This window comes from Neodiprion pinetum, chromosome 1 (genome assembly GCF_021155775.2).
Source record: "Neodiprion pinetum isolate iyNeoPine1 chromosome 1, iyNeoPine1.2, whole genome shotgun sequence".
Classification (NCBI taxonomy): Eukaryota; Metazoa; Arthropoda; class Insecta; order Hymenoptera; family Diprionidae; genus Neodiprion; species Neodiprion pinetum.
Genome location: NC_060232.1, coordinates 2,667,430 through 2,683,882, shown reverse-complemented (window position 1 = coordinate 2,683,882; position 16,453 = coordinate 2,667,430). Strand labels below are relative to the sequence as shown.

At 45.4% G+C, this 16,453-nt stretch overlaps 1 long non-coding RNA gene across 1 annotated transcript in view; it reads right to left on the bottom strand.

Annotated features, from left to right (window-relative positions):
- LOC124217852 (uncharacterized) overlaps positions 1-14,319 on the bottom strand; it is a 31,883-nt gene extending 17,564 nt beyond the window's left edge. The window contains exon 1 of the long non-coding RNA XR_011177156.1: positions 13,828-14,319. This is a non-coding gene — a long non-coding RNA (uncharacterized lncRNA). The remainder of the gene's footprint in view (positions 1-13,827) is intronic.
- Between the last annotated feature and the right edge of the window lie 2,134 nt (positions 14,320-16,453).

The following is a 16,453-nucleotide window of genomic DNA, read 5'->3' as shown; positions in this document are numbered from 1 at the left end:
TTCGATCCGCAGCGCACATCCCGAGTCCACGAATCGTACCGAATCAAAAAATCCGTCAGTCTGAGACGGAGTCGTGACCAAGACTGGTCATTCCTGGGTCGAGGAAGGCAACGCGACGGATCGTTATGGGATGAAAAACCCGACAAATGGCGGAAGAGAGGCAGAAGCGAGTGTAGAGAAAAAAAAGATCAGAAAAAGAAAACAAAAAAGAAAGAAAAAAAAAAGCAATAAAAGGGAAGAATGAAAGAATGGGACACGACGTTAAAGCGACCTTGGAACTCTATTAGCACCCTACTTAAGTGCGTCCAGTGCCGACCGGTACATGGGGGAAAAAAAATTGGAGTATTGACGGAAGACGAGAGGCCCATTTGCCGGCCTTGGAGAGGAGAGAGCCGGCCGAATCGAGGGCTCGCCATCCCTTTGTCGAGAAATTGGACCCGGCACCCTTTCCTCACAGCCAGACCGCGAAGAACCTTGTTTCCGGAAACCGGCGGATGGTTCACGACGTTTTCTCGCACCAAGTGCAGGGCATCTGCCGATATTTATAGCCTGATTTCGAGAAAACCGTCTCGTGAAAAGAGAACGAGGGAGAGAGAGGGAGAGGAAAATAGCGTAGCTTGAGAGCTTGCGGCAGAATGTTGTCAAATTAATTTATGCCCAGTTAAATGGTAGTGTATACGGTACCCTAAATGTCAACTGCAAGTTACAGAAGTGACGAATAGCTTCTCAAACACGCTTTCTTGCTCGCCTCGCGTTACATTTGGATTTTAAAAGCCACACTTCTCGTTTCCGAGATCCTTAAATCGTGATTTCAGTCCCGGAATATAAATTTGGGAATCGTAATTTGGGTGAATAGTTGAAAAGGGACGAAAATCGAAGAGAAAATCCTTTTCAAGGCTTAAATTTAAGAGCTAGAAGATTTTTCTATCCGCACCAAATGGACCTACACACAATTTTCTTCACGATCCTGGGACGTGTTCAAGAGAGCATTTGTTTTTCGGCGTAGGGTTAAAAATACTCCCTTAAATATATCGTCAACCTATTTCGAGCGATCTAAATTAGTTTTCGAGCGATTTTCCCACCCGATACAAATCTAAACAGCTACGGGAGACGCGTCGATGTCCGTGAATAAATTTATAGGCTAGACGATCGAAGTTCAGCGGGGTGTTTTTTGGTGGGTTTGCTAATTGGCCAATCAGCGTTTCTTTCACCCCTGGGTTAAGTCTTTAGTGTAAACATAAATAAATTCAACGATGCAGCGGGCAATTAACATAAGAGTTCGAGGGCAACCCAGCTGGAGATGTAAAAACAGCCGGCCAAAGATTTATAAATACGATTGTAGAGTCAATTACATCAAAGCAGCACATATAAGAAAAAGCAGATTACGATATTTTTCAAACGGCATGATAACAAATAGCGAGAACATCAAAACGACGTGGTTCATCTTCTTTAGGGTCCCTTCTGTCTCCCCTGTTGCAGATTAAAAATAAAAAAAAAAAAAAAAGAAAAGGCGACGGTTTCGAGCCGCGGGGGTAAATTTTTCTCTGGGACAAACACGGGAGGCGATCAAGCTCCTTCGGTTCGCACGAGTAAGCCGCTGCTAGTGTTGGCTGGCAAATGGGAATTCGCTGATATCACGGCACCGTGAGCTTGATGGGGGCCCGACCGGTTGATAAGGGTTGTTACTCGGCCATACGTACAGGGCTGCGGCTGGAAACGAGTCCGACATCGTAGCTCGTCCGTCTTCGCCGCGTCTCGGCCTCTCCCCTCATCCAGAAAAGCAATCATCCTTCCGCGTGACGTCATAAATCGAAAGCCATAACGGCGATGCCGCGACGTTAGGTGGCGCCTGGCATCCCTTTGCCCTTTGCCCGGAACCCCTAAACCCAGCCGAAACCCAGCCAAGAGTAATTTCACCTCGCGGCGCTTGTCGCGGGTGAAAGATTTTCCGAACTTTCTTACGAAGGGTAAAACTCGCGCACCGTTCCACCGGTAACTTATTACACTGAATAAAAGATGAAATATATTAAATCAAAAAAGAGAAGGAGAACGAGTATAACAATAACTTGAGAGAGGAAAGAATTCTCGTCTGGCACCTGCAGGTTCGGTTGTATAAAAAAATTTATTCATTCGTTCTAATGAATGAGTAAACGTATAAAATCGTGAAAGCTGATGAGCTTGCGCTAATATTTCCTACAGCGGCTCTTCGCGCGTGGCAGGGTCGAAAACTTCCTTCAATAATTGGCACATCGATCAGGCACTAAAACCGAGAGACGGTAGCGGGAAAAAAGGGTGTTTGCTCGTTTGGGATCGCTCGGAGGGCGGAAGAAGCCCTGAGTCGGGTGGCCGGAAAAAGAGGGAGGGGTCGGAAAAGTAATCGGTAGCATTCGAGGCACGCCCGTGGGGATTTACCCGCGTACCTACGTTCTTGCTCTGTAATATACGACTTCCGTACGCTGATGGAATATTTGAAAAATCCTCAGTCAAGCCGGCGATAAAACTATACAAGGAGCGTCCCTTTCTCTCGACAGCTACGATCGGTATGGTAACATTTGTACGTCCACCTCAATTCCCGACGGCTCGGTCCACTTCGTTACGGATTCTGGACCCGGGCCACTTATATTCTCGTACAATGCTGCCGCGCACTTCTTCGCTCCAGGCCCCAGCATCGCGCCGAGATAAGGGACCAGACGCCTCGATCTTATCCCTTCGGATGGCATGTGCCTGGCAAATTTACAATACCGCTCTGTTCACCCTCGGCCGTGTTACCACGTATACGAATATCTGTATCAAGCGATCTCCTTCACTGTCACGGGGCAGCCAGGCCTAGTTCTCAGTGATAAATTCATAGACCAGGCCCTTGCCCAAGGATTTTCTCTATCTTCCAACTTTTGATGGATAATTCATGGCTTTATTTTTCAAATCTGTAGGGTGGGGAAACGGTAGGTATCTTCGTGAAAATCGAGCTTTAGGTCGTAAAGGTGAAAACAAAAACCATGCCAATTCACGAGACTCGTCAAATTCTACATCGGTTCACGTTGTTAATCTAGTTTCCATATCTTTCCAACATCGTCACGCGGTCCGGGATATCTAGCGACGAATCGGAGTTTCTTTTACGAAGCGATCGGTGTTCGGAAACGTTGAGTAATCGCGCGGCGTTGGAAATGAGCGTTATCCCGAGGTGAGTATACGTAGGCTCGTTATCGAAAAAAGCTGGAATATTATCTGCGGGGCGCAAAGTGCCTCGGCAACCGGGGAATGTTGGCAGGCATGTAATATTCACGAGCACTATAGCACAGAGTCCCGAAGCCGGAGGGCTGAGCACCGTCTGGATGGAATGTACGAGGCACTTTGGCCCCGCGTGCGAAGAGCGATCTCGAAGCGAACTCCGAGGTCCGTAGAAACCTGCCATCTCGGACCACCGAGGAGTGCGAGATAATCCGAGTGGAAGAGGATGAAATCTGAGTTACGTCCCACTGCAGCCTGTGCATAAGGATGGGGAGAATATTTTCCTCGTCCTGAATTCAGCTGCTCATTTTAAGGTCCTCCGCAGTCCGCGTAATCTTTCAAGCCATTCTCGTTATCCTCGGAACCAAGACGGAGTGAAAATATCTTTTATTTTTCTCCCAGTTGTCTTCGTTCGTATTTTTTTTTCCTTCTTCTTCTTCTTCTTCTTCGTTTCGAGCCGGAAACGTCACGCCGTATAAATTCTAGGGCTCAGCCCTCGCAGGGCGAGAGACGTAAACCGTGTTTCTGGGGTTAGTTTTGGTTGCTACGCCTAAGCCTCGACACGTGAACACAATTATTTTTCTCTCGGTATAAGGTATGGACTTAACTCGAGTCGGGGAACCAAATGCTGGGCGTGTACGGTATATTACATATTCTAGAGTCTTAGAAGCCCTTATCCTAGAAAAATGGAGGCAAAGAGAAGAGAGAGGAGCTTTTTTCCGGCTGACGTGTTAAGCTGCTGCTGTGTGAGTAAATGTAGTCTGCACACATGCGTTTGTATCTGCAGGACGCTCCAGGACGAGGAGGTAGAAGACGTATAAGGTGGAGGATACATAAGAAGAAGAAGAAGAAGAAGAGCGGGAAAGACGCGAGTCGTAAAACGCTGTACCTACTCCCCAAAGAAAATACGAATTAAAGCAACGCGGACGACGCGAAGGGGCGACGGGAAGCAGGAAACTTTCGTATATAATCAAAGCCGGAGGGAAACTCCGAAGCTCGCTTGCCTCGCTGTCTTTCTCCCGGTACCTATGTATAAAAGTAGCTTCAGGGTATTCGCCGATATAGGTACATAAGCACCTCCGTCGAGCAGCTTTAACGCATAGACCGTTCCGGATCTAGCGAAAGACGGAAAGGAAAAAAAAGAGATAAAATAATAAAATGGAATGAAAGTAAAGAATCTGCCGAGTGAGCAATGCGTGAAATTGATCCGGCGATTCGCCGACGTAGCCTGTATTAACGATAACGCGTTCTTGTCTCTGTAACAGAGCTTGACGATGATGACGCCGATGACGATATAAAATCGAGAGAGCCCGGGGCCGGAAATTCGATCAATCGGAGTGCGGCGGGCGAGAATTGTAATCAGCTGGAGAGAGCGTTAAATTGACCAAACACGAAGCAGACATTCCTGCAGGATCCGTGGCTGGTGTACACCTAGCAATAAAACGTAGTCCAGGGTGTACGGTAAACAACAGCCGTGACCAAATCCCCCTGATTGAGGACGCGGTAAAAGCAGAGGCAGGGGTTGCGAGGGGGAGCGAGGGAGGAGCTGCGGAAATGGCACTCATCCCGGCAGAAACCCGTTGCGTAAATGCGGGCGAGGTACACGCCGCCGTTTCGGGGGTAGATAACTCATCGAACCCTCCCCGGGGGTGGGTACGGGGGATGCGAAATGCGGTTTCCAACCCTTTCGCGAGGGGTGAAGAAGCCGAATAGTTATAGTGCGAGGCCCCTCCCAAACGCGACAATATAACTTTGGACCGTAGCGGGCGCCGTAAAGCCTCTGTATTTAATTTACTGAATAATTGGAATCAAGCTGCCTCATTTGTGTGCGGGCCACCCCCGTTCTCTTCTCTTTCCGCCTCTCTGCCCGGCAGCCACGGATCCTGCGGGAGCCTGATGAGGAGATTTGTGCGCGGCCGTAAAACCCACCCCCTTTCCACCCCGCCGCGGGAACGGGCTTCTCCTCCGGAGCCGGGGGGTGAATAAAGATGGCCAGATAATGGAACGCTTGCGACGGGTCGCGAGGCGCGGGGGCGGCGGTCGCTGGATTAAATAAGCCGCAAGGGCTTCCAGAGTCGCCATGCGCTTCGTCGCCGTAACGGTGCCTCGACACGCTGCAGCCTCGCCTCGCCTCGCCGTGAGCGGCGTACGTGACGCGAGCTTTCGGCCGGCTACGTCATCGGCGCAGAATTGTGTGCGCACTCCGAGCCGCCAATCAGGGGACTCCTGTAACGCGGCGCATCGCCTGCGCAGGCGCAAAACCTGTTCCGTAGGATCGATGGCCGCGATCACCGACTGCTCAGCGTGAGAGAGAGAGAGAGAGAGAGAGAGAGATAGAGGGGGGAGAGAGATGCTGAGGAGCGGATTGCGAGCGGATTGGATGTGCCGAGATGGCCACGCTTTTCTCTCGCGATTCGGATCCCACGATTTTTACGCTGACAGCGGAAATTTATAAGTTATTAGAAATTATCGATCGCGAAGAAATTGGCGTCACGATTCGGGTAATGGATAATTGATTATCTGATAGAATACAGTAATCTTTTCCGGAATTTTAAAATAGCTAAATACATATTAAGGTAGTATTTTTAACTGTAACATTGAATTATGGATTGAGACAAGGAATTTTTGAAAGTTCGCGGAAATCTGCAGCAGACTTGAGAGGTAGAAAAACTGCGGGCAGAGATTAAAACCAATGAAATTCCGAGCATCCTATTTACTGTACATGTTCACGTAACGGAAATATTACGATTGCTTGTCGGAAGTAAGATCGACGATCGCTTGTGAGCTTCTATAAGCTCAATACTAACTCAAGACTGCCTCTATTTGCGTTGACTCTACTGTGTTCAGCCTTCTATGGATGTGGATGAAATAATTCGAAATGCCATTTGCCTTGTTAAAAACTAAACTGAACTGAAGGCGATATTCAAAACGATTGAAGTAAATTGGCAGTTTAGTAAGACGCGTTGTGGTAAGCTGTAGCTTATATGCGATCACGTGTGAAATGAATGCTTGCGTCACTACAGGCATGACTGAGTTCTCTTTCAAAATTGTCGTTATATGAAAATTGTATCGCAAAATTGAATTCCAAACGATCGCCTTGCTCTATTTTCATTCTAAAATCTTTGGTATTTTCAGAGAAAAAGCATAGTGCAAAGATAGGGTAGAATGCCTGGCTGCCTGGCCGCTTGGAGAAAAGAAGCTTGGGTGGTCCCGATTTGAACGCAGGCGCGGGGAAGTCCCGGTCGAACATCCACCACACTCTCAAACACCTCATAGGTACAGTATATGCTGTATTCAGGGATTCAGAGCGAGCAGTAACTCCCACCCTGCACACCGGTGAACGAGGCCTGAGTGTGTAGAGCTTCGGGTTCAAGGGATACTGCGAAACACACCACCGTGAAGCTTGGCATGCAGGCATTGCAGCGAAAAGAAGAAGAAGAAGAAGAAGAAGAAAAGGAAGCGAGATGCGTACGTTCGCTTGGCTACAAATTAACCTCGCGACTCACCAGCGGATTCCCCCCTTGCCACTCCCTTCCTCTTCCTTTTCCTCCTCCCTTTCCCTTCACCCTTCCGCAATAGCAGCTTAACCAGTCAGGCGAATGCCTGATAACGCTGCATTCAGCCCGCGGCGCTCTCCTTCCTTCCCTTCCCTTTCCTGCCCTTTTCTGCAGCCCATCCCGTAATTACTCGCGGGCCCTCGTTCCTCCCTCATGGCGTGGATAATGCCTGTACTGGGCGGACGACGAGGCGCCCGGGGGTAATGAAGTTACCTCTGCGTGATCCACGCGATTTTCATGTTCGCGGTGTATTTGCAGGGTACTCGATTGCACGCTACGTGCCAAATTTCTAGCCATTCACGCTCGGTAATCGGTGCGAAAAGCAGAAGGTGGGATGAGAAATGGCAGGATTATTACAGCTTATGGAACATATTCAGCTTGAAAATATTTAGAGAGATAATGGGGAGGAGAATTTGGAGGTGAAAAATAATTGCTTCATATGTTTCAGACCTTGTTTCTTGCTTTTCAAATTTCTTCTTCATTTTTAGCATCACTTAGTTAATTCCATCTCATTATTTGAATCGCTTGGAAATTAGCAACGTAAATATTCATACCAACTTCATTACAGGATTAAATAATTAATACAGAGGGTTTGAAAAATTATTCGATCCAAACAATTTAACGTCTAGTGATATTGAAAATCTGTTTTCCTTGCACCCATTTTATAATCAAATATATTCACGATCAACGCGATAAAATATAAATGTGTTAGGGAATTGTTGAAGTTTTCAAGTAACATTATGGATTGAAGTGCATTTCAAGGCTTGTCAATAATATTAATTTACGGTTTTTGAAAAATTGCAACAAGGTGACGAAAAAAAATTTTGGGAATTGTTGGAGGCGTTGGGAACCCGAGAAGCGAAAACCTCGTAGGATCGATATGGGGATACAGCGCGCTGCAGCATCCCAGGAGATGATGCAGCTGTATCCCAGTACCCTTCGCCCCAGGGAGTCGTGCCGACTCCCTACTTTACCGCCAGAATACGCCTTACTGACGCTAGGTAACCTCGAGGCGACGGGTATAGCAAGCAGTTTTTTTCCCTTAACGAGAACTGGTAAGCCAGGATCATTGTGTCGGTCGAACATTTATCCTCTTGACTAAAAACCCTCGGACAGAGATTAACAACGGCGGACAAACTGATCCCTCTAAGGAAACGAAAGTTTTTTCACTAGTAGAAACAAAAAAACGATTAGTTTTACAAAATACTTGAAACTAGAAAAAAAAATTCATAAATTATCCGACAACTGTGATTACAGGCAAAAATACGACCAAGGGTATCCTGGTTGTGACGAAGGTAAGAGTGTGATATTATCGTCCGAGTTTTAAGGTGTATGCCGAACATTTGTTACCGCAAAGATTTACGAACATAATAAAGGGTGTAAATTGGAACAATAAAGATCGTTCACGCGTGATGAATGTTGGCGAACGCGTGTCCGTCCCACGTGCTTATCAAAGAAATCACGGACGTAGGTGTCTCACTGCTCCGTTCATACAGTCGAAGCACCGGCAATGCAGCGTTCTACATTCTCATTTGCCTAGTGAAAATATCCCTGGTGGGTAAGACCGGCTGCATGTCGAAGCGGTTGAACGCGTGGGGTGATATTTAATTGCGAATGATTTATAAATCACGATAATTTATCACTTAAATGAGGGGAAATAACGGTGATAATGACGAATGAAAGAAAGACGAGAAGCAGTAGTTATAGACATGTCGAGACTAATGACGAAGTCCGATTACCCGCCATTAACGACGTGATATAATAGCAAGAGAAAATTCATGTTATGTAAATTAATCAACTGCTTAACTAATGTGTCTGTCGGAGTCAATACTCCTAGTACCAATAGTTACACAACGGCACGTGGCGTTCTTTGGTATTCCGATGGAAAAAAAAAAAGAAAAAAATTCTCGATCGGAGATGCCGAGTAATTAGAATCGCGAATTGCCGAAAGCGGAATGGAAAATTCGAGGAGATTGAACAAGTGTCAGTGAATACGAGAGAACGGCGATGAAGGGGAAAAAATTTAGCTTTAACGGATCGATCCTCGAGATTTCCCCGCAGCATCCCTTCGGCGTCACGGGTGGGGAAAAACGACGCAAGCTCAAATCTTGCGCACGCAATGTTACAGAATGATGGCCGCCGCGGTGCGTCTCGAGCTTTCAAAGCCGAAGAAGGGAAATTGTATGGGAGCCAAGGAGGGATAAGCGGCGGAGAGGCTTGGGACTTCATTGGCAGGAACCCCATGGGGCGAGGCGTTGCTACGTGCACCGGAGGTCGCAGCGGCCATCATGGATTCCAGTATGGCCGCCGAGGTAGTTGCTGCCAGCTGAAACCGCGCTGTGGAATATCAGTGTGTGGGCGAGGCGCGTGTGTGAGCTATGAGCAGGCCACACCGAGAAACGGGATAAGCAACCCGTTTCGGGTCTCGCGCCTGCAGCGATGGAGGGAATAAGGAAGACGGCGAGTAAGGAAGGAAGGAAGGAAGGAAGGAAAGAAGGTTTGTTTAGGGAACCGAGCGAGACGAACTGCGTTAATAAGGAGCTCATATTTGACGAGCTAGTTAAACTGTTGGTCCATAAAAGTTAAGATTATAAATAAATAAGTTTTTTAGTGGAATATAATAGCCGGGCAATTCATCAATCCAACACTTGACTTATCCTATACCTATTTAAGGTTGTAAAGCAACAAATATTAGCACAGCGTCGTTAAACAAACACTAAATTACCTTCTCCCTCACAGCAGCACAGACTCTTTATACACAGGTACCTACCATGCGGAATGATCGTTAATCTCGTGTCCAAGCTAGAAAGTACCAACGCACATATTTCTTGCAAAAATTTATTCCTCTCGCAATCAATGACGAGGAGATTTAAATTTGAACTTTACAAAATTTACGACAGACAAATTGCGGATACTCCTTTGGCAAATTTTTCAACATTGTTTGGAACAAGCTCGATTATCATTCTAAACAATTCGAGAATTATTTCAAATGCATTTTTTCAAATCGTCAATCTAGCGAGTTGATGCATTTACAATTCGTAATCGCATAAGAACGAATTAATGCCGCTCTCGTTTCGTAATCTTTACATTAGAGGGTAATTAGTAACCATACTAACTTACGGAGGGAATAAACGGGACCATTATCATCACAGCAGGGCGTATTATAGTTGAAATAAAAATAAAGCCTGTCAACTTGTCACTCTCTTGTTATTTAGCGTAAGGTGACTCAAGTTCAAGCTGCCCCCCGAAAAGAATAAATTATAACCTTTCCCCCGATCTGAAATAATGGCCACTATAACAACCGGGTAAAGTTTTACTGCGGCGACCCGCACGATTATAATAAATCTTCTTTTTTTTTTGAAGAATGAGAAGAATAAAGAGTGCCTAAAATATACGATTTTGGAAATCGGAATCAACGACAGCCATAAAATCAGACAAAAATGTGAAATTCTCGCATGCAAATTGCGTAGCTGGTACAAGGTACAATAATAACAGAAAGAAAACAACAGTCGAAATAATGGCCAGTTAGATTGTCTTCCTTTTCGTGGACATTAAATTGTATCGGATACAAGTAGAAGATATCTAAACAGCTAATCACATATTCATCAATAGCGTATTACTCACATTTGTCCAGTAGCAAAGATCGGTGCAAAACACGGCATAGATTCTCCACCTTCAAGCTGCACCGTTCAGAAAACTCCGGAGCACCTCAGCTAATCTCGTACGACTCGTCTAATGGCTAGAATATGCTCACAACACAGCTCACACCGATCGCATTGAAACACCATTAGAGCAGAAGAAAAACGGATTTGTTGGAAATGCTCTCGCAAAAGTGAAAATAGACGCGACTCGTGGGCGCCGGAGAAGTGAGTAGTACAAACTCGGGTGAGGTCGGACAAGCGGGGCGACGGCGAGGCGTCTTTGTTTACCTCGACACGCCAGTTTCGATTCGCAACCTTACCCGGGCGAATGACGTAAACGACACAACAAGTATCGATTCGAGGAAATTATCTGCGAGTCCGACCCCAACAGTCGCTACTACTTATCCCTCGGTGAGTAGAAGCGGACTGGCGACGCCGGCGTCGCATCGAAACGGATGTTTTCCCTGTTTACCTTGCGGGAGGTGATTTTCCGAGAGTTTTGATACGGTTCGGAGTGATTCATTAGTTTTTAGTGAGGTGAATTGTTAGCGGCGAAATTCTTCAACGATCGGCGACGCCCAGGGATCGAAACACGTGAGTATAACAGTGACCTTTTTCTCTCTCTCTCTCTCGTTCTCTGCGTACTTGGGTTCGAATAAACGGTAGGTCTGAATTCCTTCCATTGAAGAAAATATCGGCCATACAACCAACCGGCCGGTATACGTCGAAGCGACGGAGGGGCAATAATAATTCGCCGGCAATAAAGTCGCGTGAAGGCATTTTTACAGCTACGGTTTCATTACTATCATGTTTGTTATTATGGGATTGAAACGCCTCATAAATCTCTGTGTCCACGTGGCCGCGAGGCTCTGTATACTTTTACCGAGCCCTGCCTCCTCCACCTTATTGTCGATATTACAGTCTCTGGTATGAAGGAGATGCCACCCTCCGTACGTTTGCAGTCCAACTTTTTTCTACAAACACAAACTTTGCGATCCTGAACGTGTGTTTTTATGTCCATTGTCAATAATCCGTTGCTTGAAAAATGTTTTAAATTAATTTTTGAACATAACTCATCTTATTTATCATTTTTGATTCTAGATGTTTTTTTTTTTGTTAAATTTAATTCAATGCGCGAATGTTGACAGCGGTTAAATTTACTCGCAATTTCGGGCAAATTTGCTTTCGAAATGGAATAACCCTTCAGGCTGCAAGTAATTTAGACTGCGTATACTTTACTCTTAACCCTTGATTAAATTTATGCCCGTCACGTTGCGTAGTAAACCGCTAGGCCTACTCAACCGATATCGAAGGTGAGCCAACCATGTTTATTGAGCTTTTACTCTCCGCGAACTTGCGTTACTTTTAAAAGTGAATTTATGTCGCGCCACTCTAAAACCTGTTACTTTTAAACTGAACATTATACGGAACACCAAATCTCTACGTTTTTATAGTGCGCAATCACGTTTAAAACAAATCCAGAAAAATCTTGGTATATTGAGAATTCACAAATATCGTAAGGTACTAATCTGGTCATGGAATTACTGTCGCTGAAATCAATTTAATTCTTTTTCTCTCTTTCGCTGAGGCACGTAAAACAGATTTGAAACCAATTTTAATTCAGCTCGTTAATAAAAACCGGAAATTCGTACGATCGTCCGTACGTGAAACAAATACTTTAAGCACCGTTATCAACAGCCTATTCTGCCTCTAATTAACCCACCGCGTTTCCAATTTTTATTTTCCAACTGAAAGCAGCAATCATTTATACTCGCAGTAGCTTGATATCGTGATTGAATACATGGCTTGGCTAATTGTAAACAAGTTTCTTGACGGTACAACCTGCTCATTGCTTTGTATTATACGACGCGCAGTAATTTCCAGCTCGCTTATTTAATGCTAGACTGCAAAAATGTGAGCATTTTTTTTTTTTTTATTTCTATGCAAATTGCATTCCAGTAGATCAAAACTAGCGAAATCATAGATAACATAATTGAATGTAAATAAGACCTTGTGAATACATTTGTTTTTTCAACCACAACGTAATTTTATACATAGTTTTGTATAAGTAATCGGTATGCACGGATTTGAATGAGTTAAAATCAACGTTGGAAGGTTATCCCGGAATCAAATACCATAAGTTGTTATAAAAATGGTGATTAACAAAACACGTTCGCGGTTGATTTTGAAAATTTTGTATAAGACATTCGTCACGCGCGTACGCGCAGGTGTTTACGTGTAAAACAATTACCTGCAGGGAGCTTTACGGAGTTTAACAAGCAAGCGCCATGACATCCCTCGTAATTGCAATTATATTAAATCATCATCCGTGATTACGCAGCTGCAGGTAGAATTGCAGCGCTACGTTACCTTAAAAAAACCACAATATTTTTATCCCGTTCGTACGGACGAGAAACAAAAATCTAGTCGTTAATTTTACGACGAAGATGCAGTTGTGCTACAAATTGTGTACAGATGTTAATTACCGCTGAGATTGATGATACGTGGTGAAATAATATTTAAACGCAGCGCGCAGCGTAAATGCATTCATGTACGTTATACATGTACGAGATGAAAACGTTGTGTGAGAAACAGGAACTTGAATGAAAATGATTTATATTCACGACGCTCCGCGGCAAACAATGCTTCGGTAGTAAACTTTCATCCCATTTAATCCTACAATTTAATTTTCTGTTATACGCAAAGTGGATTAACACACTGCCCGCATTTAATTCTCCGCGAGCTATGTCACGTGAAATTGTATGTCTCGAAATTCATACCGTGGGATAGACGGTTTTCATCAACGAATAATTTCTCCTCGGCTAATATTATTCTGCATACCTTTCCGTATTCGCGTCTTGATGGTTAAAAAATTTCCGAGCGAGTTACAAAGTTGCGCAGACAATATCACCAAAGAACAATACGGCAGGCACGACTTATCACTCGGAGATTCTAATTGGCAATTTATTTTTACCACCCGAACGCTGTGCGTTAATTACTGAATCTCATGCCTGCATCCGCCTAATCGTCTTTTAAAATCAATTGCACAATCAGACTGACGCAGATAGCGTCCCAGATAATCTCTTTCAGCACCGACTGGCGCGTTCCGGACTTTTACGAGCACTGAGCACATGTGCTCGCGAAGATACCCGCGTACATCTTTGTTCGCACGAAAATTAATATTACACAGGTGGGCGCGTCGTCGACATCTTCGAAGCTTGCGCTACCCTTTATCAGTCAATGTTAGGTCAGGATAGGTTGTAAAAGCTCGCAACGACGCTCGACGAAATTGGAACGAGCTTACGCAAATCGTGTCATTTTCAAGGGTAGATATTTAACACGCCATCGTGATGGGGCGTAGTACATTGTAATTTTAGTAACAAACAATGCTGAAATCGTACCTTTTTTGTCTTGGATGGATGCGTTGTGAGGAGCTGAGTTGAATCGATGAAATGTAAAAATAAAAAAATATATATATATATGTGCAATAAATAAATAAACAAATATTGAACAATCGTTGAAACACTGGAGTTTAAACCACTGCAACTATAGATCACTGTCCGTGAAGAGGGTTTGGTGCGATTTACATTCACAGGTCGAAAGCACAATCGAATATTTTCAAGCTTAGGTATACATATGCGAAACCGATATTAAGTAAAAAGTACCGGGACAAATTACGGGGATATTAATCCTGATCAGCACGTGGCGACTGCCTTCCGCGTTGTAAATGACAGCTGGATGTGAAAAGCTTCGGGCTCCCGCGTTTCGTTCGGGGTTGCGGTGATCACTACTCCTGGTGGCTGATCGCGACCAGCAATGGCGGCGCGGGCAAAGAAGGCGCGATCGGAGGGGTCTTGGTCCGCGCGAAGCCGTCGTCAGAAACGGACAAGGGAGAGGACGACGGGCCCCGTGGAATCGCGGTAGCGGACCAACAGCGCACCAATCCTCCTTGATGAAACAAGCCTGATCATGGTAAGCAAGCGAGATAGGAACGCCGTGCGCACTGAGACCGCCGTCGCGACGCGCGCCCCGGCGCCGACCCCCCACCCCTTTCTTCCCCTCATTCCCCCTCCCCCCCCCCCCCCCCCCCGACCGCCCCTCGGAGAGCTTGGTTCCTCCTCCGAGTCTCCCTCCTCCTCGGTTTCGTTCCGACTGCGCCTCCTCCGTCGGCTTCTCGGCGTCCCAGAGATCGCTGCCCTCCTCGTCTTTCTCTAACACCGCGAGGGTTACTCGGGGGTGTCTTAGGACCGGGGTGTGGCTTTCCGTGGTGCCCGTGCCGAGGTTCACTCGGGGCTTCTCCTTTTTAGCGAGCCGTTTAGCCCGCCAGCCTTTGTTATTTTTTCTAATGGCCAATTGGATCGGGTTCCCGGCCCGTTTTCACTCGTGTTCTTTTTTGTTGGACGGTTTTTGTACTTTTTCATCAACACCACCACCATTCCACCTTACGAACCACCGCGTAGGTACTGTTTTCTTCCCTACTTCGCCCAGTCTCTTGACCGTTAAAATCGTGTCGAGGACCATCCTTCGGTTAATGTAGGTACTTTACACTGCAGTTTAGATTCTCAGAACGATACAGGCGGATATGGGATCCCGCAAGATCGTGTTTTCACCTTGTCGCGAGGGTCGTTATGGTTACAAATCAATTCTTCAGACGCGCTGTGTGTGTCTGTATATATATATATTACAAATCTAACTTGAATTATTGCCGCAGATCTGTGGATCTTTTTCTATTCGAAATATCTACTTAACTTGGATACAATTTTCGCCCTTTACGATCCACGCCACTCCTTGTTATGTCTTGTATATTGTCGTACGTTGGCATTATGCTCACCCCGCGCTATTTCCTTGTGCTTTGCCAAAAGACCTCACAGGGCTTCGGCCCCATCCGCATCTAGAATCTTGAATTTTCTCAACCAGGTTCATCGGAACATTTGTAGAAGTTCTTGAGAGAAAATAACGAAGACACGGATGAAGATATTTTTGTGAAGGTGAATTTCGAAGATTACGAACATGAAATTCTCTTCGTTCGTAATTAAAAATTCATCCCCTATTATCACAAATCGATGTAAAATATTTTATAATCTTGAATCGTTGATAATGAACGAATTTTGCAAAGAATTTGCGAAAGTGAATTTTGAACGACGATCTAAATGCGTAGCCAGCTTGAATACAAGGCGTTGAATCAAGATTTTTACTGTCGAAAAGAGCCACGGAGTAATAAAAGTTCGGCCGGATTGAGATTATCAAACCATATATATTATACATGTTTTTGATTATTTTTTTTTTTTTCTTTTTTTTACCATTCGAGAAGCTTTGCAGTATAATCTGTTTTTTTAATCCGAGTAAAACAAAAAAAAGCTGCCGCTCTGCCCGAATCCCTGGTCTCAACTCGATCTAAAGCCTCGCTTGCCGAGAATTGCTGTCGAAACGTTTTATCTCTCACGTACTTATCTGACCGTATTCCTTTTTATATTATTTTCGTCCCATATCCTTCTTCGAGTCCTTCCCTTTTTCTCTTGTTAAGTGTATTTCGAGAACAGGGCTGCAGCACTCTCACGCAGAGCCGAAGACAGTACATCCAACGCATCCAACCCAGACTGAACCGACCCACCGACCTGACACTTGCACTAAAATACGAGCTGGTCGGTTCTGTCTCGTGTCACCGGCGAAGCCGGCCGCACCTACACCCATACACGACACCCAACCCCATATGTCGAGTCGTTGCAGGTACACGTGCGAGACCCGTTCGTCCATATGTCACAGCTCCAGCTCGCAGGTTTTCTTGTACCAACGAGATACGTTTCAACGGTCGTAACTCCGCGTCTTTTACCTACCCAAGGCCAAGTCACCTGGGCAACGATGATAGTTTATTACGATATTCCCGGAATAAATTGAACCCTTTCGATACTTGCTTGGCCCGCAAGGGCGTGATATATTTTATACACCAAACGGCGGGTCGAAAGATGACGATTTTTTAAAAAGACAGATGGCGCTGGCTCAACGACGTTTCTCGCTGACGATCGATCG